General features: G+C 38.7%; 1 protein-coding gene across 7 annotated transcripts in view; it reads right to left on the bottom strand.

The window, feature by feature from the left end:
* Positions 1–19,732, bottom strand: part of LOC105199499 (golgin subfamily A member 1) — a 363,242-nt gene that overhangs the window by 120,127 nt on the left and 223,383 nt on the right. The gene's annotated exons all lie outside the window — the stretch shown is intronic.

Below are 19,732 nucleotides of genomic sequence, written 5' to 3' on the forward strand. Positions count from 1 at the left end.
AACAGCTACGATTTGAACCTAGAACTCTTTCATTTCGAAATACCTAATAGTTAAAAAAAAATGCTTTTGATAAAAGTTTACATTAAGAGAACAGCTTCTGACGACCTTGACCTTGACATATGTTATCAATGGGAAGGTACTAACAAGTAAACCTACCTTTGCCGGACTCACCGATTTCATTGAAACTTTGCACATTTGTAGAGTAGGCGAAAATAATAGACACGTATTTTTTTTTTTCGGCAATGGTCAACATTAAAGGGGTGAAATCGACCCCCAAAGTTGAGGGTATTAGGGAATCATCATGATGTTACACATAAAAATAATGTACCGATCAACACGAAATCGTTACAAAATGGTTTTTATGTTAAATAGTAAATAGTAAAGTTTACATGTCCGACTTTCCATGTACCCTTGTTGCAAGGGGTAAAACATCCCCCAAAATGGCTTATTTTTGTAGTATTTTGAATATAACAGAAGAAATTATTCTCCGATTTTAATGAAACAAATACCAAATTAAGGAGCAAGAAAAAATAAAAGTTACGTGTTTTTTCTTTTTTCCAAAGAACCAAAATAAGGGGGTGAATCAGCCCTTAAAATAAAATTGTCTTTTCTTGTACTGAAATAAAAAAATTTCAGTCGCTCTTTGAAAATGTTTTTTATGTTAAATAATAGAGTTTTACATGTACGAATTTCTATGCACCCTTGTTGCAAGAGGGTAAACCACCCTTCTCACGAGGAATTATTATTACGACGAATGGATGACGAAAGCCTATTTACATTTTTATCTATGTCTAATCTATTTATCTAAAAAGTAAAACTAATGCAGAACATTATTTTTTTGTTTTTTAATATTTAAAAAATTTTTTTAAAATTTTTTTAAACTTTTTTAATTTTTAATACTTTTTTTTACCTCTTTTAAATTTACTTTTTTGTATATTTTTAATAGATTATTGTTTATAATTTTTACAATAATGATATGCAAAAAAAAATTCATTAATGCATAAAGAGTTTGCACACCAAGCACACTTTATAATTGCTACATTATTGCATGACGCACATATAGCTTCACAATTTTTGAAACAATAATCTACGGGATTATTAAATTTAGGTGGTTTTTCCTGTAAATATCCGCTTTTGTACCACGAATATTTAAATAAATTTATAAACCGAGGAGAAGAAAATTGATTATGAATAAGTGATTGGAGTTTAATAATATTGTTTCGCAAATGTAAGTTTACATCGTAGTTATATAAAAGAATCATGTCAGAGAAATGTTTAATATATTTTTTCCAGATTCTGAAACCGAAGACATCGAGAGGTTGAATCATTCCGGTCGTCCCAGCAGGAATTGTTAAAATTTTTATATTTTTGGATAATGTGTCCATTGTTTCTAATTGTTTCGAATTTTGGCCACTCCATGAATCTAAAAGCAAAACACTATTATTTTTACAGTTTGGAAGATAAACATTTGTAAACCATGTTTTTACAAGGTTTGTTGTCATTTTACCAGAGTTTGAAGGTAATGCGACAACATTATCAGCTCTAAAAAGATTTTGTTCTACTTGAGGTCCAAATTTTCCATCTTTTTCCTGTAAAATAATTAATAGCAGTGATAAAAGAGAACCACTTGCTGATATGATTGGCTGAATTGTATAACTATGAGTCATAGAACTTATCGATTTTGTTAATCTTTCAATTTTTTGTTTTCCTCGAAAAGATAAAGTACGTCCTGTGTGCATTTCTAAATTAAAATTGATTGATCAGAATTAAAAACATTTTCTGCTCCAATTAGTAAAAGTTCTGTTTTTACTTTTTCTACAAAATTGCTAGCCTCTGTTTTTAATTTATTAACATTTGTTAAACTTTTCTGCGTTATAAATTTATTAATTTTTTTAGAAACAATACGATGCTTCTGTTTAAAATTATGAATCCATTTATCAGATGCTTTAAAAAAATCTTCCGATAATTGCAATTGATTTCTAGCATTCAAAGCCCATCTGCGAATATCTAAGTCATGAATTGGTAAACATTTTTGTAAAGCATCTTCAAATTGAGATAATACATATTCTGATAGTTTTTTTAATTTTTCTTTAGTATTTCCACCTTCTGAAATTTCTTTTTCCCATGTATACAATTGTTGCTTTGATGAAACACGTTTAAATCTTGCTTGAACTGTTGAAAATTTTAATTTATGTTTTTTTCCTGATTTCCAAAATTTTATAACTTTTTGTTTATATTCTTCATCCAAACTTTCTGTTAATTTAATAGATGCACTTAAATTGGAAGTCACAGTATCTTGAATATAATTATCATTATTATTTTCCTCGATTAAAACATCCTGAATAATATCTTCTTCATCAAAATTGAGAGTAGTATACGTTTCAATATACAGGGATTCTTGAATAGCATCTTGTATCAGACTCTCTATATGAAAACTTAAATTTCTTTCAGCTTCGCTAATGACAGATTCAAAGTCATAATGCGGATCATCGAAAGCGATCGCTAACAATTTTAAAACATTCTTTGGATTTAGCGTCATTTTGCAGAAACAGAATTTTAACGAAATAGCAAATCCGTTTTCTATGAACTATTACGGGTCTATATTTATTGATATATGCGATGACTTCGCTCACGAGAGAGTTACGTCCCATGCGCCGCCTAGTGGCACTTCAATGAATTTCATTAATATGCACGTGCATAAAGAATCTAATCCTCGGTTTATAAATTTATTTAAATATTCGTGGTACAAAAGCGGATATTTACAGGAAAAACCACCTAAAATTGATAATCCCGTAGATTATTATTTCAAAAATTGTGAAGCTATATGTGCGTCATGCAATAATGTAGCAATTATAAAGTGTGCTTGGTGTGCAAACTCTTTATGCATTAATGAATTTTTTTTTGCATATCATTATTGTAAAAATTATAAACAATAATCTATTAAAAATATACAAAAAAATAAATTTAAAAGAGGTAAAAAAAAATATTAAAAATTAAAAAAGTTTAAAAAAATTAAAAAAAAATTTTTTAAATATTAAAAAACAAAAAAATAATGTTCTGCATTAGTTTTACTTTTTAGATAAATAGATTAGACATAGATAAAAATGTAAATAGGCTTTCGTCATCCATTCGTCGTAATAATAATTCCTCGTGAGAAGGGTGGTTTACCCTCTTGCAACAAGGGTGCATGGAAATTCGTACATGTAAAACTCTATTATTTAACATAAAAAACATTTTCAAAGAGCGACTGAAATTTTTTTATTTCAGTACAAGAAAAGACAATTTTATTTTAAGGGCTGATTCACCCCCTTCTTTTGGTTCTTTGGAAAAAAGAAAAAACACGTAACTTTTATTTTTTCTTGCTCCTTAATTTGGTATTTGTTTCATTAAAATCGGAGAATAATTTCTTCTGTTATATTCAAAATACTACAAAAATAAGCCATTTTGGGGGATGTTTTACCCCTTGCAACAAGGGTACATGGAAAGTCGGACATGTAAACTTTACTATTTAACATAAAAAACATTTTGTAACGATTTCGTGTTGATCGGTACATTATTTTTATGTGTAACATCATGATGATTCCCTAATACCCTCAACTTTGGGGGTGGATTTCACCCCTTTAATGTTGACCATTGCCGATAAAAAAAAATACGTGTCTATTATTTTCGCCTACTCTACAAATGTGCAAAGTTTCAATGAAATCGGTGAGTCCGGCAAAGGTAGGTTTACTTGTAAGTGACATACAAAAGGTTCTAAGTAATGCTCCCTTTTTATTTAAAAAATATCATTACACAAAGAAAAAACAGTTTTTCTTACTTATTTCAGAAAATATTCATTTTACAAAAAAATGTGTCAAACAAAAAATGAAGCTAGTAATAAGCTCTATAAAAAAAATTCTATACATATTTTACCTAATTTCAATACTTTAGTCATTATTGTAGAAAAATTATTTTGCGTCGAAAACTTATACAGAGAACGCGTAGGCGGGGGAGGGGCCACTCCCCCTGCACCTGCTCCCGTATTTTTCCTAACCCTATTTTAGTTGTAATTTGGCCAAGGATATTTAATTGACGTTGCAATATTAGATTTGAAATTATGGCGAATCCCCTCTCGCACCCACCCCGTCATTAGTGAACCAACTGAGACGGGCTGCATTATATTAAAAAAAATACGGGGAGAAGTGCGGGGAAAGGGTTCCACCACCCCCCGCCCAAGCATCTACTTTTCACGCAAAACTACTAAAAATGAAAAAAAATTATTCCAAAACTTTATTTACTATAACGACTAAAGCATTAAAGTTAGGTAAAATATGTATATGACTTTTTTTATAGAGCTTACTACTAGCTTCATTTTTTGTTTGACACATTTTTTCGTAAAATAAACTTTTCAAAAAGAGGTAAAATAAAGGTGCCAATTTATGTGTGTGCGCGCGCACCTTATCTATAATTTTTTTTAAAAACTCAAGTGGTACTATTTTTTAATTCAACCTAAATGTATTTTTTCCAAAAAATGTATGAAATCTTTAAATTGCGCCAATTATAAAGAGAATATATTGCTGTTTGAAATAACTGTTGTACTACATTTAACGAATAAAATGCAAGTATATTTATTTTTTATAGTATATTTATTTTTTAAGTAAAACCCAAGTAGCGGTATCTTTAATTCTTTTTTAAATAAAATTCAAGTGATACTATGTCTGTGTATTTTTATTGAAACATTTTTCTGTTCTAACCTAAGTGGATGTACTTAATTTTAAAAAGTTTCAATGAAATATGTAACATTTAATCTCAAAGAATTAAACAGAAATGAGAATGTTTTATTAAAATAAAAAATTTTTAAACTACAAAAATTGGCGCTGCTGTTTTACATTTTATTTAGATTATAGTTTGACATTTAGCAGCGCCAATTTTTTGTAGTTTAAAAATTTTTTATTTTAATAAAACATTCTCATTTCTGTTTAATTCTTTGAGATTAAATGTTACATATTTCATTGAAACTTTTTTAAATTAAGTACATCCACTTAGGTTAGAACAGAAAAATGTTTCAATAAAAATACACAGACACAGTATCACTTGAATTTTATTTAAAAAAGAATTAAAGATACCGCTACTTGGGTTTTACTTAAAAAATAAATATACTATCACTTGCATTTTATTCGTTAAAAGTAGTACAACAGTTATTTCAAACAGCAATATATTCTCTTTATAATTGGCGCAATTTAAAGATTTCATACATTTTTGGGAAAAAATACATTTAGGTTGAATTAAAAAATAGTACCACTTGAGTTTTTAAAAAAAATTATAGATAAGGTGCGCGCGCATAAATTGGCACCTTTATTTTACCCTTTTTTGAAAAGGTAATTTTGTACTGATATCACGCGTTTTTGTAGTGTTAAGCAATATATTTATTTTTTGTGATGCCATGATTTCAACTTACAAGATTATAATGTGTGTACACACACACACACACACACACACACACACACACACACACACACACACACACACACACGCACACGCACACGCACACGCGCGCGCGCGCGCGCGCGCAATATATACATACATACATACATACATACATACATACATACATACATACATACATACATACATACATACATACATACATACATACATACATACATACATACATATATATATATATACACCAAGCAAATCAAAAACTGCTTACGTGAATATAATTAACCTCAACTCCCATTCACAATAAATAATATGTCTCTTGTATAGACAAGATTATATATTATGCACTTTTTTCAGCCGAATTCGTTTGTCTCGTACAAAAACGTGTTGAATAAGTGTATTATTAATAAATATATGTAGTTAAAAATATATATTTTGCATTAACTAGAGTTAATATTATATTATACTCCTACGAATGCTACGTATAAAATTTTTCAAGTGTCATAAGATATGATTGACAAAGTGCATATGAATATGATAATGAAACATAGCTAATTAGATTGCATGAGCCTTATTAAATTTATTTTTATCTTTCTATCTTTCTCCAATGCATATTTTTTCCACCAAAAATGGTTTGCTTTTTCTCAGGTCTACCTCTAAGTCATACTTTTTTAACTCTAGCATAATGTAAATGTATATTTTGAATGAATTGACGTTTAAAACAAGTGTCAAATGATTGAATAAAGATATAAAAATATGTGTAATTTTACAAGTTGAGTCTCAGAGGTCTCAACGCTGCGTATTCTCTCTGGTTTTAGAAATTTGTAACTAGATTAATTAATAAGTATGGTAAGTACATTTTGAATCCTGTTTATTAAAGTTAATAAAGTTAAGTGTAGCTCTTACAATATATATATTGAGTTTACTAAACTAGTTAAAATAATATATGATATTAAATATGCTCGCTGTGTTACAAAATAAATGTTAATTGTAAATAAATAATATGTGTTAATCTCGCTGTTACCTGATATTTAATAATATTTCTGAGCGTCTTATAAAAGATATTTTTTCTTATAAAAGATAATTCATTTTGTAACACAGCGAGCATATTTAATATCATGTATTATTTTAACTAGTTTTTAGTAAACTCTATATACATTGTAAAAGTTACACTTACTTTATTAACTTTTTTAATAAACAGGATTCAAAATGTACTTACCTTACTTATTAATTAATCCAATTACAAATTTCTGAAACCAGAAAGTACACGCAGCGTTGAGGCCTCTAAGACTCAACTTGTAAAATTACACGTACACCAGGCATTGAAATCATTTTTATATCTTTATTCAATTATTTGATACTTGTTTCAAACGTCAATTCATTAAAAATATACATTTACATTAAGGCTAGAATTAAAAAAACATGACTTAGAGGCAGACCCGAGAAAGCAAACTACATTTTTGCTGAGAAAGGTAAATATGCATTGGAGAAAGATAGCAAGATAAAAATAGATTTAATAAGGTGCATCCGATCTAATTAACCTTGTTTCATTACCATATTCATGTGCACTTTGTAAATCATATCTTCTTATGACACTCGAAAAATTTTATACGTAGCACTCGTAGGAGTATAATATATAATAATATTGACTCTAGTTAATGCAAAATATATATTTTTAACTGCACATATTCATTAATAATAGGCTTATTCAACGCATTTTTGCACCACGCGAAAGAATTCGGCAGAAAAATGTGTCGTTTGCCCCGCAAACCGAGATATTATTGATGATTCAGGTTACAGGTTAAGAAACCTGTCATACGCGTAATCATGATCGCGGTCACGTGATGCACATCACAAAGTGCGTCACGTGACCGCATAGATGCTGATAGTGTAGAGTCCCTAGAAGTAGAGAGTCTGGACTCGGGGTTCCACGTGATTGGATGCACGTGATTGTGCACGTAAAATGGCAGCACCAATACGGATCCCTGTTTATTCTTCTTTAGCCAATGCGATAACAGCATACAACACGTTCAAGTGCACACAATGATAAACATTCACACACATAAAGCTCACGTACATACACTGACATATTCATCACCGACATTTTAGGGGCAGATGTCCAGACTCTCTACTTCTAGGGACTCTACTGATAGTGTAGTAGCGAGCGCCACACTGTGTCAAAAATGTGAAAGGGAGAATTCCTGAGGGCGACGACCAAGGAGACGTATCTTACAGAAAAATGTAGAGATTAGAATTTGCATCGCGATATCTCCGCTTGTACGGCACGGAGAGAAAAAATAACACTTTTATATATGCAATTTTTCCCAAGCTATCGAATGAGACGACTTTGAACTTGATCGGTTCAGCCGTTGCTGAGATCTAATAATCTCGTTATGCTTGAACTCGCTGACTCGCGTAAAAGAGGCTTCGGTCTTTCTCGCTTTTTTTTTGAATTGGCACGAGACGCGACCGCGCCTCTTGATATTTACTGAAATAATTAAGAAAAACTATTTTTTCTTTCTCTAATATTTTTTTAATAAGAAGTGAGCATTACTCAAAACCTTTTGTATGTCACTCACGAGGGGAGGATCAGGTGAGTCACCCTGGGATTTTGATCCCAATTTTTTTAGTTATCCTGGAGACGAAAAAAAAATTTACGTCTCCCGGCGTTTGATCGAATAGGCCTTAGTTTCGGAATAATAAATTTGTGAAAATTGGCCATACCGCGGCGCACCATATGAGTCTTCTCGGTAAGTGTTTTCCCAACCAGTGTAGGGCTCCATGCGTTAGGTGCTTGCTTCACAATCGTAAGATCCGGGTTCGCTTCCGGATGTGTGCAATATTTTTTTTATTTTTTTTTTAAATAAAGGTATTTATTTATCTTGATGATATTGATATAGTATGCAAATTTCTAAAATAAAAAATTTAATTTAATATCACTTTCTAAACATTAATTTAAATTTAATTTGAAGGATATTTGAATTCAAGTAATAATATTTGAAATAATAAATAGGTAGTAATAATAATAATATATAAGTTATTTAAAATGGATAACATAAAGGCAACGTATCTAAATTTTCAAATTGTTTAAATTTAACACTGGTATTCTTCTACGATTAATTATTTTAAAAACTAGAATTTTAAAATACTGTTAATATTATTTCCAATTAAATTTTAAATTAAACAATTTGAAAATTTAGATACGTTGCTTTTATATGTTATCTATTTCAAATAACTTATATATTATTGTTATTATTACCTATTTATTATTTCAAATATTATTACTTGAATTTAAATTAAATTTAAATTAATGTTTATAAAGTGATATTAAATTAAATTTTCTATTTTAAAAATTTGCATACAAGATCAATATCATCAAGATAAATACACTTATTAAAGAAAAAACAAAATATTTCACACATCCGGGAGCGAACCCGGATCTTACGATTGTGAAGCAAGCACCTAACGCACGGAGCCGACTGCACTGGTTGGGAAAACATTTACCGGGAAGGCTCATATGGCGCGCCGCGGTATGGCCAATTTTCATAAATTTATTATTTCAAAACTAAGGCCTATTCGATCAAACGCCGGAAGACGTAAACTTTTTTTTCATCTCCAGAGTAACTAAAAAAATTGGGATCAAAATCCCAGGGTGACTCACCTGATCCTCTCCTTGTCAGTACCTTCCCATTGATAACATATGTCAAGATCAAAGTCGTCAGAGACTGCTCCCCTAATGTGATCTTTTACTATGCTTTTTTCCAATCACTGGAAAAAATAAAAAAAATTCCAATTTTTTCTGAAAAATTGTTGCTTTTGCTATGTAAATGCTATTTATAATAATTTTACGGTATTATTAAAATAACAATATTATTAAAATAAAGTTCGTAAAAGCGCTAGAATTGATATTGAGCTAATTTTTATGTTTATATTTGGAATACTATATTATTTAAGATTTAATAATTATTATTAATTAAACAAAGAAGTAAGAACAGTAAGAACAGCTATAAAGACTGACAAAAATATAAATTTATTACTAACAAGGAGAGGACTAGGTGACTCACCCTGGGATTTTGACTAATTTTTTACATATTCTGGAGACAAAAGATAGTTTATGTCTCCCGGCGTTTGATCGAATAGGCCTTAGTTTTGGAGAAATACGATAAATTTGTGAAAATTAGCCATATTTGAAGCGCACCATGGTGCGCCATATGAGCCTTCCCGGTAACTGTTCTTCCAAACAGTGCAGTTGGCTTCGTAAGTTAGGTGCTTGCTTCATAATCGTGAGATCCGGGTTTGCTCCCGGAGGTAAGCAATAATTTTTTTTTTAATAAGTGTTTCTATTCATTTTTATTTATTTTGATGATATGGATATTAAGTATTAGTGCTCATCCAGACCTCAGGGCTAGATAAACCAACGATAATGTTATAATAAAACTTTAGTTTCTTTCCAACCAAGATTGTATTGCACGGTGAAGAATCACATTCTACAAGAGGTGATCCTGTATACGCAGAACAGTACCCGGGGGTTGAGCTACCTACCGGGCGCGTCTCCGGGTGGCGGATAGGAGAACGACCGGAGGGGCCCGAGTCCCTCGAGGATAAAATCCTGTGTGGGATTAGGGTACCTCCGGTTAGTGACGGCTATAACTGGTCTCCCAGGTGTAAAACTCTGCATGGGGTCAGGAAGGCCGCTACCGCGAACCAGCTCCCTAAGCCAAGCTGTAAGCTATCGTGGCAACAGCTGCGTGGCACTGAGGGAGCAGTGTCTTGAACGATGCTTCTGGGGCACCAGGCGACACCACAGAGTAGTAGCCTTAACCATGCATGAGGGGCTCTGTGTGGGTGGACCTTTTGTTTCCTAGCTACTCGTGGGACTCATATGGATATGGACTTAAATCAAAGACGTAGTGAGGGAGATGGAGGGCTTGCAGTACGAGACCAGTGCGGAGGCGGCGGAGGGGGGTGCGGACGGGGCTCATCTGGGTTCTGGAAGCGCCACCGCCGTCGGGTCCGGCACACAAGCGGAAGCGGTGAGTGCGGATGGGGCTCGTCCGGGCTCCGGAGGCGCCACCGTCGCCGCCTCAGAGAAAAGCTCCGCGCCAGCGGCGGAAGCCCCTCTTGGCAAGAGGAACCGCTCTGGTGCGGAGAAGAGGGCCAAACGGGAACGAGAGAGGTCTCAGTGCAGGACCTCCTCGAGCACCGTAACCCCCCGGTAACAACGCCTGGGAGAGGGAGGGACACGCCGGCGGCAAATGCTAGAAAGGCTCCACGGACACTCCCCCTTCGGCGGACCCGCTAAGAAGCATAGGACTTAACATACTGGGACTTATGCCGAAGCGGTGAACCCTTTAACAAGGGTTACCATCACCGAGGGTTATTACGAGGAGGAAATTACTGCTGAGCGGCTGGCTCTTTTGAAGCTGGCCGTTAGCAATTAGTGGGATCCGGGAAGAAACCATTTCATGCTTCCGTCGCACCTTCCTTAGGGGAGGGGCCGCGGTAGTTCTAGGCAGGGATGAGGCGTCCCTAATCTGGCTTGCTGAGCAGATGGGGAACATCTTTCCCTAGGAAAACGCCAAGCTCAAGATGGTGGGCCCGGAGGTGCTTCAAAGGCAGCACAGGGCCGTGGTCTGGGTCCCGTGGGCTCCCGATGAACCGGCCGCGGTCCTGAAGCGGCTGGAGAGGCAGAATCCTGGGCTCAGCACCGGGAGCTGGAAGATCATGGCTGAGAATGTAGGGGCTACCAGGGATGGTAGGAATCTGGATTCTCAGGATTCCAGAGTCCAGCGTCCTTAAGCTAAAGGCGCTGGACTTCAAGCCTTACCTCGGACTCAACCAAGTCACCTTCAAGGTGAGCGGAGCCCAAGGTGGGGGGGGATAGGAAGGGCGAGAAGGGGCCCCCTATGGACGAATCGTAAAGTTCGATCGTTCCATTCGACCTTTACTCAGATCAACTTGCACCACAGCAAAGGGGCTTTGGCAATTCTGTCGAGGAAGCAGGCTGTGGTGCACACAGCCATTTCACTGATACAAGAGCCTTGGCTCGTCCGGGGCCGTATCAGTGGCGTGGCAGCATGCGGGAGAATATTTAAGTCTCCGACAGCCGAAAAGCCCAGAGCCTGCGTCGCAGTGAAGGGCATTCACGCTCGACTAATTCCACATTTATGTTCCAGAGATGTGGTGGTGGTCGAGCTTGATGTCGCCGATTCCTTGGGAAACAGGGTGGTGGTGTGCTCCGCGTATTTTCCTCACGATGAGAGGCCCCGCCGCCGCCGGAACCGGTGACCAGACTGGTAGAGTACTGCCAGAGTGAGCGGCTTCCCCTGATAGTAGGGTGCAATGCTAACTCGCACCACACGGTCTGGGGAAGCACGGATACCAACGATAGAGGTAAAAAGCTGTTGGAATTTCTAGCGTCGACGGACCTGGAGATTCTTAACAGAGGTAACGAGCCCACTTTTTGCACGGCGGTGAGGAGAGAGGTTCTCGATCTTACTGTCTGTGCCAGGTGTACATCGAGGGACGTGGGGGTCTCGCGCGAACCTTCTCTGTCGGGCCATAGGCAAATCACCTTCAAGCTGGTTTGGGCCAGAGGAGAGGTGGCGATGTTCAGGGATCCCAGGAGGACCGATTGGGACTCCTATCGGGAGGACTTGAAATGCTATCTCGAGAGCTTCCCAAGGAGGCACGGGACCAAGGAAGAACTGGAGCTCTACGTGGATCATCTGCAGAGGGCTCTGGTGGAAAACTACGAAAAGAACTGTGTCCGGAGAGGGCGGTTAAGAATTCCAGAGGCAACTCCTGGTGGAGTCCTAAGCTGCAGGAGCTCAGAAGTGCGGCTCGGAGGGTCTGGAACACGGGCCGCCAGTCGGACTGGGAACTTCATAGAAGAGCCCAGAAAGACTATAGAGATTCTGTGGTGAGAGCCAAGAAAAAAAGCTGGAGGGAGTTCTGGAGGGAGTCGGTAGAGGGCGTGCCCGAAACCGCAAGACTATGCAGGATTCTAGCCAGAAACCCAGACGCCGTCCTGGACACCATTAGTCTCCGTGATGGGACAATGGTGACCGGGGAGCAGTGCCTAGTGCACTTGCTAGAGGCCAGCTTTCCGGGTTTTCGTAGGGAGCACTTGTAGGGAGAACTGTTCGCCCACGAACATGCGGCGGGCTCGCGCAGAGCCCATAAAGCGGACTGGGGATTAGCGGCCAGCATTATCAAGCTCGAAAAAGTGAAATGGGCGATAAACACCTTCAAACCCTTTAAGTCGGCGGGACCAGATCAAGTCTTTCCGACTCTTCTACAGGAGGGGCTAGAGTTGGTCGTGGGTCCTCTGACAAGGACTTTGAGGGCATGTTTGGCTCTGGGCCATACGCCTAGTACATGGAAACTGGCGAGAGTGGTATTCATCACGAAGGCGGGAAGAGCGAGCTACTCTTCTGCTAAAGATTTCAGACCGATAAGTCTGACTTTGTTTCTCCTAAAGACTCTGGAGAAATTGGTCAACGCGTATGTGAGGGACGTCGTTCTTCCGCGGCGCCCCTTGCACCACGCGCAGCATGCATACCGCATGGGCTACTCCACGGAGACGGCTCTTCATGCGACCGTGTTGTTTATTGAGGGGCAACTGGAGAGGGGCGGCTATGCGGTGAGCACCTTCCTAGATATAGAGGGTGCTTTTAACAACACCCCGCACAAGGTGGTGTGTGAAGAAGCATTGCACAGGGGTGTGCCGGAGAAACTCGTGGAGTGGATCCGGGGTATGCTAGGGCGACGGGTTGTAGCTTTGTTGGGAACAACGAAGGTCAGTGGATGGGTGAAGAGGGGATGCCCCCAGGGTGGGGTGCTCTCTCCACTATTATGGTGCCTGGTGGTTGATGGGCTGCTCGAATGGCTGAGTGAGAGGGGCTTCTTTGTGCAAGGCTACGCTGATGACGTGGCTCTGCTAGTGCGAGGACCCTTTTTTGGGCCTCTCTTGGAGCTTATGCAGAACGTACTGGGAACAGTAGAGCGGTGGTGCAGGGAAACCGGTTTGTCAGTAAATCCACTGAAAACGGAGCTCGTTGTTTTCACCCGCAAATATAAAGTGGGCACTTTAAAAGGACCCATCTTTGAAGGTACAAGACTAGCCCCAGCTAAATCAGTGAAATATCTGAGAGTGATCCTAGATAAGAAGCTGTCCTAAAGGAAGCATCTTGAAAGCCGCTGAAAGAGTCTGTGCTCTTACTTCTGGATGTGCAGGAGAATCGTGGGCCAGACGTGGGGGCTGAAGCCCAGGATGGTCTGTTGGATCTACACTGCAATACTTCGACCCAGGCTCACGTACGCAGCAGCTGTGTGGTGGCCTAGGGCGCGGAAGAAAGCGGCAGTGGTAGCGCTCGAGCACGTCAGGGCTCTAATTTTAAGATGGGCTTTGGATGCAATGCAACCATGCCGGTAGCAGCCATGGGCATTTTGCTCGGGATTGAACCACTTCACCAGGTGGTGGTGGGAGCGGCGGCAATCGCTGCACACTGATTAGCCTGTGAACTGAAGTGGAAGGAGGGAACTGCGCACACTAGGTTCCCCAATGGCGTGCTGACCGATTCCATCTTTGAAATGAGGCAAGATAGGATGCCAGCAGTTCGGGTCCTGGACAGGCCCTTTAAAGTGCAGGTCACAGGGCTTGTGGACTGGAAAGAACCCGGGACACTGGTTCAGGCCTGGGATGGGGACGTCTGGTTTACAGATGGCTCCAAGACGGGTATGAGCTCCGGCGCGGGCATCGTTTGCCGAGAAGGGTGGCGGAAAGCCTACCCCTGGATGGGTATGCCACAGTTTTCCAGACGGAGATCGTGGCGATCCTAAGATGTACCTAACTGGCCCTGGAAGGGAAGGAAACAGGTGGGCGCGTGAGAATATGCTCGGACAGCCAAGCTGCTATCAAGGCACTTAAAGCTCCAATTTGCACCTCGCGGCTGGTCTGGGACTGCAGGAATGCATTGGAGAAGCTGGCGAGAGATAAAGAAGTTATCGTGACCTGGGTCCCCGGTCGGGAATCGAGAGTAATGAGGAAGCCGATCGGCTCGCCAGGGCCTCATCAAGAATGGAGGTGTCCAGGCCGGGACCGGTGTTGGGGGTCCCTTTCTGTCTAGGCAGGAGGAGGATTCGGGCCTGGTTACGGAACGAGCACCTCGAGTTTTGGAAAAATGAGCTAAGGACCAAGTGTTGACAGGCCGAGGCTTTACTGGGGGAAACACCTAACCTAGTGAGGGCCTGGTCGGGGACATAAGGTCCTTGAGCAGAAGAGACGCCAGGTTAATAGTGCAAATACTGACTGGCCATGGAACCCTCAATTACCACATGCACAGGCTGGGCCGATCTGATACGGCCAAATGTAGGGCTTGTGGGGAGGAAGAGGAGACAAGTCTCCACATTCTTTGTGACTGTCCGCCCTATGCGGGGCTGAGACTAAAACTGCTAGGCTCGGCATTTCCCGAGTCAGGGCAGATTAGCAGGCTACCTATGAGAGACCTGAGTTTCTTTTGGAGGGAATTGGGGCTCCCGTAGATGGCGAACGACTGGAGGGAGACACAATGGACAAGAGTCTGCGTGCCGTAGGCGGATCTTCGACCCGAGGACCACCCCCTCAGTTCTATTATTATTATTATACGCAGAACAGTAGGGATCTAAACAGAAGGGTCAAGAAATACTCCTGATAAAGGGCAGTAATCGTCAATATCAAGTCAAGATGTATAGGAAATGATCCTGGATTAATTTTACATTGAAAAATACGGGCAGAGCTAAAACAGCGAAATGGCCATGTCACTGCGATAAGGAAGGCAAAGAAAAACCATCTCATTAACCCTCTCTAGTACATTCGTCATTATGGCTAAGAATTATAAAAACATCTTCAGTTCCCATCTTCAATAACTAAAAAGGGTGCTAAGAATTCTCGGATTAGCAATGAGAATTAGTACATAGAATGTTTGGAGTATATACCAGTCTGAAAAGGCGATAACGCTTTTCCAGACTGATACGTACTCCAAACATTCAGTGTATTAATAAAACAAAATGAACAGAATCAGGATTAAAAACATAAATGTAAGAATTGGGTCAAAGAGACAAGCTAAATAATTCTGGATGTCAATTAAAACTTTTATTACAATAATACGCATAAACGCAATTAATCCGGAACGTTTCGGCTATACTTAGCCTTCATCAGACAAAATAAATAATTTTAACTAACATGTTACAAATTTTCCCAATAAAAGATAAATGAAAAAACAAGGAAATACAAAAAATACAGACGCTCATTACGCAGGTCTAAGCTCGTTACGTCGCTGCTCACGTAGTGCTGTTATAGCTGGAGGATCGGTGACAGCTTCGGACGATGCTTTCCATTGTGTACAAATTCACAATTCCTTCATTTACCTACAATGTAAGAAGGACGTCGAGATCCGAATTTGTCAAATGATTACGCGATGAACAGCCGCAACAGACATGAATTCATATGCAATACCCGATGACAGCAATTAACAAAAATTTAATTATCTGCGCGATAGAAGAAATCTAAAATTATAAATGAAATAATACGACTCACTAATGCACATAAATAAATTAAAACTCACTGTGTTGTACATTTTGAAAACAAAATTACGTGAACAAATATAAACGGCTAACGATCTTACTGCCGTGATAGACCAAGCACAAGTGAGGCAGAGCGGTAAACGAGACTGATATTCTGTATTTCTATTTGTTTTTCACCGAGTTAAGCAAGTAAAAATATGTATCATGTAAAAGTTCTGTATCCTTTTGAGAGTTAATTCCATTATTTTGCTGTTTAATATGTCATTTCTGAAATTAATCTTTTTCTAAAATTTGGTTCTGAATCGAGAATTTTTATTTTTTCCCAGTCAAAGTTGTGATCAAAGTTAATTTGATATTTGATAATTACAGAATGTCTCGATGAATCGAGGTTTATATTATTCCCTCACTCTGGTCCTCAATTGTCTCATAGTCTGACCCACGTATATAGGGCCATCGCAATTATTACAATCGATTTATAGACGACATTGTTATTACAGATAGAATGAAGATTACCATCTTAGGAATAAGTAGAACTAGATAGGCCAATTTGGAGCAATGTGCAATAGAGAACAAAATAATATATCACTCTGGAAGATCACAATGATATCCAATACAGGTAAGAAGTGACAATCATTGTAGATAAAAAAAAGTCAGTCAAGTTGTGGATAAATTTGATTCGGTCTTGGAGAAAGTGATAACACTATAATTGAAGATCACACTTCAAGATCAATATAATTAAAGTATATGCACCAACTGTAGATAATGAAGAAGAAATAGAATACTTTTACCAGCAAATTGAAGAAGCAAAAAGTAGTCAGCTACAGAGAAATCACTATAGTAAAGGGCGATTTTAATGCCAAAATTGGAAAAGAAAACGCTGAGAAAGGATCATCGGAAACTATGCACGACTAGAACGTGATGAGAAAGGAGACCGCTTAGTCCAGTTCTGCCAGGACAATAATCTGTCATCACGAACACCTTCTTTAAATTGCTAGAGAGAACATATACATAAAAAGCACTCTCAAATAGAGCAGAAAGGATAGTTTGAAGCAAGATTGACTAGCAATATTAATTGAAGAAAAATATCGGAATCAACTTGATAAAAGCTTATCCGAGAACAGACGTACATTCGGATTACAATCCTCTAACCTGACAGTAAGATTTAAAAATGTTAGATATATATAAGTAATCCAGATTTAAGTTTGGCGCGAAGCGCCTGAAGTGAGAAAACAGTTGGGGGCGGGGACCAAGATCAATGGCGCAACAAACGCGCTTTTAGGCAATGCGAAAAGAAACAGGCTGACCAAATTCAGAAGCGCTAAAATGATCATAGTTATCAGTCCAGTGACGGTTCTAAGAAAGAAAGCAAGTTGAGCAAGCGTGATACATACATACATATATACATACATACATATATATATATATATATATATATATATATATATATATATATATATATATACACATATATATATATATATACGAGGTGTGTTCAAAAAGTATCGCGAATTTTGTGTTTTTTCAAAAATTATTTATTTATTCATGAATATCTATTTTGTCCCCTTCAAAGTAATCCCCATGAGATATTATACACTTGTGCCAACGGTTTTTCCAATCTTCGAAGCACTTCAAAAAATCATTTTTTTTTATCTTGTTCAGCTCCTCCTTCGATGCCGTCTTTATCTCGTCAAGCGTAGCGTAACGTCGTCCTTTCATGGGCCTCTTCAGTTTAGGGAACAAGAAAAAGTCACAGGGGGCCAGATCTGGGGAATACGGTGGCTGCGGCATCATTAGTGTGTTGTTTTTGGCCAAAAAGTCGCGCACAAGCAACGATGTGTGAGCAGGGGCGTTATCGTGGTGCAAAAGCCAATTTTTGTTCTTCCACAAATCCGGGCGTTTCTGGCGGATTGCTTCGCGCAAATTGCGCATAACTTGCAGGTAATATTCCTTATTGACCGTTCTACCCTGTGGCAAGAACTCATGATGCACCACGCCCCTGCAATCGAAGAAAACTGTCAGCAAAACTTTCACATTCGACCGAACTTGGCGCGCTTTTTTCGGTCTTGGTTCGTGCGGCAGCTTCCATTGAGATGATTGAGCTTTGGTTTCCACGTCATAACCATAAACCCACGATTCGTCACCAGTTATGACCCTCTGGAGCAAATTTGGGTCGTCGCGGACAGAGTCCAACATCTCATTAGCAATGTTCATGCGATGCTGTTTTTGGTCGCAATTGAGCAATTTTGGTACGAATTTCGCGGCGACCCGTCTCATGCCCAAATCATTGATAAAAATCGAATGGCACGAGCCAATCGATATGTTTAGGTCCTCAGCAACTTCTCTAACGGTGATTCGACGATTGGCCAATACCATTTTCTCCACTTCATTAATTTTTTCGTCTGTTGTTGAAGTGCTCGGGCGTCCGGCACGCTCTTCGTCGTTCACATCTTCTCGGCCTTCTGAGAACATTTTGTACCACCGATAAACGTTGCTTCGGTCCAAGGTAGCTTCTCCGTATGCCACAGTCAACATTCGGAATGCATCCGCGCACTTAATTTCGTTTTTCACACAAAATTTGATACAGGTTAGGTTAGGTTAGGTTAGGTTCTTTGATCCATTTTTTTGAATAGGTAAAAATCGAAGACGATCCAAAACACGTGCAAGCAAAGCAGCTGTCAACAATTAAGTGAACATTCAAAATGGCCGAGCTTGTCGGCATAAGTGAGAGACATGAGTACCAACATAACGCCACAAAAAGATCGAAATTCGAATATACGTAACCCGCGAAAATTCAAAATTCGCGATACTTTTTGAACACACCTCGTATATATATATATATATATATATATATATATATATATACAGGGTGTTTCAGACCACCCGTACACCCCTTTTCTCTTCGCAGGATTAGGACCAATCAAAAATATGTTTAGACGAAAGTTGTAGGGTTTCAAAAGATCTATTCAATGATCTTATCAGTTTGACCTTGGATAGCGTCGCCAAGGTCAGATCGAAATCACATTAAGTTTTTTAAATGGAACACCCTATTTTTGATTCCAGAATCTAATAGCTGGTGTCAAGACCTTTCCAAAACACTATAAGAATGTTTATTTTCGTTGACTACTTTCCGAGTTGTGCGGCTTGAAAGTTACACTACCGCCAGCATCAGCATTACTCAAGATGTACCATGTGGTGGTTACTTAGTCGGATTTAATCTTGTGTGTGGGTGTGTGCATACGTGCGTATGTGTATGGGGGAGGAAAAGGGGAGTCAAAGTTTTATGTACTCTGCTTTTGTTTATTAACTGGATTGATTATGTTTGATGATCAATCATGTCCAGATTGACTGTATGCATTTTCCCGTGCTTTGCATTATCCAGAATGAACGACGTGGACGTGACGAGAATTTCATCCCATTGGGGTGCTTGATTCACGTGAGTCCCCTTGCCTCTCACGTTTGGGGTGCTTGATTCACGTGAGTCCCCTTGCCTCTCACGTTCGGGAATGAATGAGTGTATGTTTTGTTAAGCGACTAAATATTCAAAGTGAGCACCATTCTCTGCGATGCAAACATCAACTCTATTTTGAAAATCATTGGTTGCTCGAAGAATTTCCTCGGCACGTAAGGATCGAATTGCTTCACTTATTCTACGAATCATATTATCCCTCGTAGTCGGACGTTCATGATAGACCAAGTTTTTTATCCTTCCCCAGAAATAATAATCAAGGACGGTGAGATCTGGTGA

The sequence above is a fragment of the Solenopsis invicta genome, chromosome 2, assembly GCF_016802725.1.
Source record: "Solenopsis invicta isolate M01_SB chromosome 2, UNIL_Sinv_3.0, whole genome shotgun sequence".
Lineage (NCBI taxonomy): Eukaryota > Metazoa > Arthropoda > Insecta > Hymenoptera > Formicidae > Solenopsis > Solenopsis invicta.